The 7479-nt window shown below is 45.2% G+C and overlaps 1 pseudogene; it reads right to left on the bottom strand.

Annotated features, from left to right (window-relative positions):
* Positions 1-1038: 1038 nt before the first annotated feature.
* LOC123377159 lies at positions 1039-7479 on the bottom strand (annotated as a pseudogene).

Raw genomic sequence — 7479 nt, 5'->3', positions numbered from 1 at the left:
TGGCATTTTGACAATTAGGCTGTGCAAAATAATGTGAAACAAACCATTCTTTACTGTTCCCTGGATTTTAAGGCCAGAAGAGATCAGAGTAGCTTATCATAACAGGCAATATCAGGCAGACTTCAGATCAGCATATTTCTTGACTGGCAGAGGAGGATAAAAACATTAAACCAACAAAACAGTATCTGATAGCTTTTGAAGCTCTACCACACAAAGCTGGATGTTTCAATTAAGCAATTGATGTAGTGGAGTCACAATCATTTTGCTTAAAAACAATTTGCATTTCTGCATTGACACTAAGAATTGTGATTTGAAGGGCTGATAAGCCAGTGCTCGACCAGCTCCCCATGTTAGGATTTCAAGCCTTGGGGTCTAGCATTTTTGTACGTGTTCATGAACAAAATGCTACTAGGTGAATAGAGACAAAAACTCTAGAAATAAAGACAGAAAGGGATTTTAGGAGCCTGTTTCTCGCTTTGTGACTAGCTAGCATAGATCACACAGGTATTTCTCTCACTTCACCATGCTGCAGTGTCACTGGCCCAGAAGAGGTATTTCCAGGAAAGATGATTTCAGTGCTAGTGAATCAGCGCTTCTGATGGCAGTAACAGGTCATCTACCATTCCAGAAATGATATAGAAAAAACCATTACAGAACAACCATTACTTCAGAATTAAGAGGGTCACAAACGTTTTGTTGATGTTTCTAGGTAGAAATGTTTCTTTGCCAGTAATGTTTGTTTTACTGGCAACACTGAAGTCTATTCCAGTAGCTTGCATACATGTGGTATTCTTAAATGTGTAAGATTTAGGGCATGTATGCTGAAGTGTGAAAGGCTGCTCCAACCGTGATCTGTATTGCATCTTATTCTTCTTGGCAGACATAAACCTAATATCGTTGAGTAGTGAGAGTCCCATGGGCCTCGGTGATGTCTTCTATGTTCATCCTATTGTTCATTTCTATTGGGAATTGGGACATTCTTTCATTGCTGGGCCAACATAGAGGTTGAATGGAGGGTTGTAAAAGCAGTTTTTTGATCTAAACTTTGTAATGAACCACAAGAGTCTTTTGGTTTTTTGAAGAGCATTTAGTGTTATTTTTGCTTTGCCTTTCATCCGCCAGTGTTTGAGACAGGGGAATCTCCGTTATCCAGCCAGCTGTCTCAAAGTTTTGGCTCTCTTTTGAATTGAGTATGTTTTCAGTATGCTGAGGGAATGGTCCACCTTTTACTAAAGTGATAAAACACCTGTAGAACTAAAGAAGAAGAAAAATTGAAAAACTGAAATTCAGCAGAGCGTATGCTAAGAACATAGTCTTGAGCAGCCCCTTAAGGATCACGTCACACAAACCTGAGACAAGAAGAATAAACTTCATATTATTACTAGCTCCCTGCACTTTATCCTGTGCATAATAAATCTGAGGAACTGGCCGAGAAGCCTGTTAGTGTAACCCACTCATCAATGTGTATTACAGGTCCCACTCCATGTGCCATCCACAGAGAACACAACTGTGTTACAGCCCCCCACTTACATAGCCCATCTTTATAACTCAAGATGTAGAGCCCCATGATTTTAGCTCTGGAAGTCCCCAGTTTAGTCCCTACTGTCAGCCATTATGAGGGACATCCCCTTTTTAATCACAGCTTTGCTACCCAAATCAGCTGACAAAATGTGGACTGTTTCAAAAGCAACACCCTCCAGGGTGCAGGAAGTGATGGGGTAATGAAGCCGGCTATAAAAGGGAAGGAGGAGTCACTGTGGAGGAGCAATACGCCACTACACACAATGGAAAACCAAATCCAGACCCCAAGACAATCCCTACCTCCCTACTAGAATTTTTCAACTTTGCTCATAGATATACAGCTTTAAGGATGGATTTCCCTTTATTTTGATTGATCTTCTGTTCAGACTTCATTATCAAGCTATAGCTTAGCTCCACATGAAGCACAATGAGAGAATATAGGTTGCTTGTTTTTAGGATCTACTTCCTTTAAGAGGAACTCTTCATAAACATAGGACTGAACAGATCCTAATGCATGCTATTCACTAGGCTTCTGACTCTGATGCAAGGGTTGAAGATCCCCTTTCAAAAGAACCTCACCCCTCTTTTAACAGCAATCCCCGTGGTCTAGGAAATGTGGCAGGCTTTGGTTGAAGTATTACATATTTGACACAGATAAAGATGATAGCAACAAGAATGGGCCATTTGCTGAAGAAAAAGAAACCCACATACAAAACTACCCAAACAGAATTAAAAACAAAGAGGCCAGTTTACATTAGTAATAGAACCTCATCACTAACACTGAATTTAGGCTACAAGTCAGGATGCCAGCTCAGAATTTTGTTGACCATTGACCAGAACTTTGTTAATGTAATCAAAGAAGGTGCCTAAAGAAAGCCCTGTATGAAAGAGAACATTGATGTAAGGACAAGAAGTGCTAGGGCTGGAAAATGTCGCCATTCCAGAGAAGCACAAGTTACAAATCTATCACTGCCAACTTTTATCACTTTTCTAAGGAAGCCCAGCTATAAGACTGGGTGTTGTAATGGTCCACTGGAAAGGGACTGAGACACCCCAACTCATTTCAGACAGGTCCCCATACAAAGTTGTTACATATATTTTAACAATAGCACTTACTGATCACAAATCTAATATGAAGGAGCAATTGTATTCCAGAATAAATACAAACAACGTGAAATTCTTACCTGTTTGTTCAAGAGCACACACAGAACAGGATTAACAAATGTGCTAGTCTTTGCCAAAATGGATGGGACAATGCTTACTGTTGGAGTGATTATTCCTGGCTTCCCAAATGTTGCAATCAAAGATACTATCCCATATGGCATCCAGCAGAGGAGGTAGCAGGTAACCATGGATACCACCATAAAAAGTATGTGGCGTTCCCTCTTCTGAACCATTGTCACATTAAACCAAGAAACCTGCTAAAATAAAGTACTGTTTTATGAAACTCAGGAGTGGGGGTTATTTCAGTCCTAAATTCAACAAGTTTATAGACGCTGAAGGATTATGTGACACATGCCAATGATTTTGTCATGTAACCATCCTGATATTTGCAAGGGCACAGCTATTCTGTCACTAATATTCCTACTCATATGGGCAACATGAAATTGTTTGTATAAAAGAAGTCTGTTTATCTGTGCCATTTTTCCTTATCGCAGGGTGTAACAAGCCGAGAACATACACATCCAAACTTAGCATAGAATACATGTAAACAGTGACCTCTACTGGAATAGGATAAGCCTGTTTTGATGTACAATTTTGCTCTAAATACCTGCACATGTGCTCACCCAATTACAGCTACTTATGACCAGAGCCTTGAATTGTCCAAAGCATGTCACAGTAGATTGTTGCACATGTAATAACATGTTGCCTGATGTGCAACATTGCAATCCACTAGGTCCTGTGAACAACAAGTACCTGAGCCACCCAGTACCCAGGAGCACTGGGATACTGCCGCAAGAAATGTGTTAACTACATAATAATAGTCATTACCCTCACTTTCCATAATCTGGTAGATATTTGTTGTGTTCTATACAGTCTTTATTGCTAGCTCTCCCACCTATGCTCCAGAGATACACAGCAGTTTCCCTGGCCAGTTAAACTGGATTTACAGCTGTGTTGAGTCAAGGAGCAGATAGTGAATCTAGACCAATAGCTGCAAATCACAACTAAAGTAGATTGAGGCTGACTCAGACCATGGGCTCTTTGGCGCAGGGATCACCTTTCTATTACATTTATTTACATAAAGGGGCATGCCATTCCCTGATGGAGCCTCCCAGAACTACCACACTAAGTTCAGCATTTGGCGTCACTGTCAAAACACCCACTGACTTTATGGCAGATTTCATTCCTGATAGGCAGACATGGATATCACGTGTCCTGCAACAGGCAGAACTCTAAGAATATCCCCATTCAGTACAGAGAAAAGAAGAATGCAGTTACAACCACCATATGTTAGAGCAGCTAGAGAAGATACTTACCACTTTGATTGCTCTCAGTATTTTCCCGTAACAATAGATCATTGTCAGAAGAGGCAATATAAGGCAGAAGATAAAGAGGCATATGATGTAAGAGATATTGTTAGGAGACCTGGAGTGCCATGCTACTGAGCAGGTGGTGCCCGGGCCTTCGGGACCGTAGCTGCTCCAACCAAACAAAGGAGGCAAAGTCCAAAACAAGGAGTATAACCAAGACCCTGCAATAAAGAGACAGGATTTCTGGTAGCTGGACACGTTCACTTTCATGCATCTCCTGAGCACTGTGACATAGCATTCGGATGAGAGGATGGAAAGGGAAATCAGAGAGACAATGCCTGCAAGGAAAGAGAAGGGCATGATGTTAGTGAGTCAGAAAGATGAAGGGGGTTATTCCCATGGAGCCAAGCCCTGCAGTCCTTACTCAGTCATGACTCCCACTGCAGGTACATGCCAACTCTTGCTGACTTTGGCCCCGCAGGATTCTCCCCATGAGTCTGTCAGAGCTACTGCTCAGTATAGGCACAGTTGGCTTTTCCAGATTCTCCCACTGGGAGAGAAGCAAGCACACAGGGTAGGGATAGATGGAAAGTGCACAGATTCTGACCAGGCAGCCAGCTGAACCCCTTGGGCCCGGTCCTGATGCCCTTCCTCTCGTAAGTACTCCCTTCTCACTGAAGGGAACAGCTGCAGGATCAGGCATTTGAAATGGTCGTGCAATAAATCTGAGATTTTTAATTTCAAACAAGAGCAAAAAAAACAAAAAAAAACCTATCAGAATGGCTGCAGTAAAATGCATCTGGATATAAAAATATCAGTCCCAAGCTGCTCCTGGCAGCACCACTTTCTGCTGATCCCTTGTTTATTTCTGCTGACAGACCATGGGGCTGATCCTGCCTCCATAGAGGTCAGTGTGAAACTCCCACTGACTACAGAACAGCAGTTCTCGAACTGTGGGTCGGGACCCCAAAGTGGGTCACTGGCTTAGACTTGCTGGGGTCCAGAGCTAAAGCCAAAGCCCAAACCCGAGGGCTTCAGCCCTGGTTGGCAGGGCTAAGGTTTCAGGCCCCCTGCCTGGGGCTGAAGCCTGGGGCAGTGGGGCTTTGGCTTTGCTCTGCCCACACCTGGGGTGGTGGGGGTGGGGTCAAGCTTCAGTCCCCCCTCCTGGGGTCCTGTAGTAATTTCTGTTGTCAGAAGGTGGTTGTGGTGTAATGAAGTTTGAGAACCCCTGCTGTAGACCATCACCCATATTGACCATCTCTGCATTGTTCCCATGTGTTTGTTTTAGCTATAAAATCCCAAATCTGCGTAACTCATAGCTACATTAGTGGTCACAGTTATTATAGCTTATCTATATGAGGAAATTGACCCAAATAGCTATTGCAGATAGCTCCCCATGTGGATACTCTGTTCCAGAATAATTGCTTTGCTTTGGAAGCACGCTATTTTTTCTGAAATAAAGTGATTTATTCCAGAATATAGTATCCCCTTGGGGAGCGACCACAAAACAGCCATTCTGGTCTATTTCCCCTAAGTAAAGGGGGAAACCGTGCTAGCTTTGGTACCACTAGGTGGTAGCTATTAGCAAATGCTGCCATTTTGAATGCAGACCTCTGTAAGAGAGCTGGGTGGAGAAAAGCAATTCAGTTTCACAGAGGATTTTGATATGTGGTAGATGGCATGGAAGGACTCTTCCAACAGCTGGAGTGAATGTGAAGTATCAGGGAACTAGGTCAAAGGTGAGTGAGTCTGGGTGAAGTGATAAGGGTTAATGGGTGATTGCCGGAGGAAAGGGGGCTGGAGTGCACAGAAGTGTGAGAGCCATGTGCTAATCTCCCCTGTAGGCACTTATGCAATACAAATAAATATCAATAATAGTAAGTGTGATTGGCCTGTGAGCCGGTGATAACAGTAAATTACAGGCAGGAGAATCTGGTGCCTGCTTAGCCCTTCAGTTGTGCCCATAATCCATACTGACGTCAGCTGACAGGATGAGTGGGCTCCAGTTGTATACATTTAGTCGAGGCGGCCCTAAAACTCCTTGGTCACCTAAAACTCAGAACATCTATAGATGATGTGTCTAGCAAAGCATTGCCAGGATAACGGGGCGGGGGGGATACATGGTAGAATTTTTTGTTAAAGCAAAGAGCATTCTTCCTGCTTGTTTTAAGTTCAAAAGACACAGGTCTTAAAACTTCCCAGAAACAACTCCTCTTTGAGCAAGACCAGGCATATGCAGTTTCATCCCATAAGGAACTCAACTGAGCAAGCGACAAATAAGTGGAAAGAGAGGGTTAGGATGATGGAGGTAGGGTTGCACACCTCTGCCACTGAACAATGCTGCAGAAGTGCCCAGAACTATGGTCCGACATGCAAGGATTTAAAAGAAACCTTGTAGACAATGATGGTTTACTAAAACCCATAGCAACCAGACTCTTCTTCGGAAACCAACACACAGGGCACACTCAGCAACACCTGCCTTCCACTTCACCTTCTCCATCCCCAAACCACAACAAGGCAACCAGGACAGTTTGTTCTCTGTTATTAATCAGACCCTCCACCAAACACTAGAGCCAACACTTCCAAGGTTAGGTGCCTTCAGTTCCTCTCCTACATCCATATGTAAAAGAGGCTTGATGTGCAGAGGTGTTGCACACTTACATACTGCCCTGAAATTCACAGCAGTTGTGCATGCTGGGCATCTCTGAAACATCAGCCCAAACTTTTATTTAGGTGCCTAATTGTGGATTTAGGAGCCCAAATGTAGACACTCCTGTTTGAAAATCTTGGCCTAGAAGACAGAATAAACCAGCACTAGCAAGAGGGCCTAGTTGTCTTGTCCTAACAGGTCTCTGGGGCCAGGTTTTCCAGTGGGTGGAAGCACACACCGCTTTCCCTGCCAGTCTGTATATTTCTGCTCCCACTCGGGAGGTGGCTGCATGCAAGGTGGGGATCCTTACCCCAAGGAACCCGGGGCCTCTGTCCCCGTCAGCACTGCGCTGCCAGCGCCCTAGAAGAGGAAGCGTGACTCAGCCCGGGCACTGCCCCTGTGGGCTGCGGCAGGCCTGTTTCCTCCCCTCGGTGGGAGCTGGGCAGCCGCACCCACCGAAGAGGGCGTTGGCGAAGCCGTACCACTTGCAGCCGGCGTCGCCCAGGAGCCAGCGGCCCCGCACGCTGGCGGCCAGGCTGAAGGGGGTCCCGAAGAGGCAGACCAGCAGGTCGCTGAGGCTGATGTTCAGCAGGACCAGGTTAATGGGGGTCCGGATGGACTCGAACTTCAGGAAGAGCCGCAGGGCCAGCAGGTTGTTCAGGCAGCCCAGCACCAGGATGATGCCCAGACACAGGCCGCCACGCTGTGCCCCGTGCGCCCCAGGCCCCCAGACGCCCAGCCCAGCAGCGGCCCCTCCAAGCTCAGGTTGCCGGAACCCCAAGCCCAGCTGGGGTTAGTGAGGTTGAGGCTCCGCTCCGCCAGGACCAGCCTCAT

The sequence above is a fragment of the Mauremys mutica genome, chromosome 9 (genome assembly GCF_020497125.1).
Source record: "Mauremys mutica isolate MM-2020 ecotype Southern chromosome 9, ASM2049712v1, whole genome shotgun sequence".
NCBI classification, from domain to species: domain Eukaryota; kingdom Metazoa; phylum Chordata; order Testudines; family Geoemydidae; genus Mauremys; species Mauremys mutica.
The sequence above is the reverse complement of the archived record's forward strand: the minus strand, read 5'-3'. Positions and strand labels throughout refer to the sequence as shown.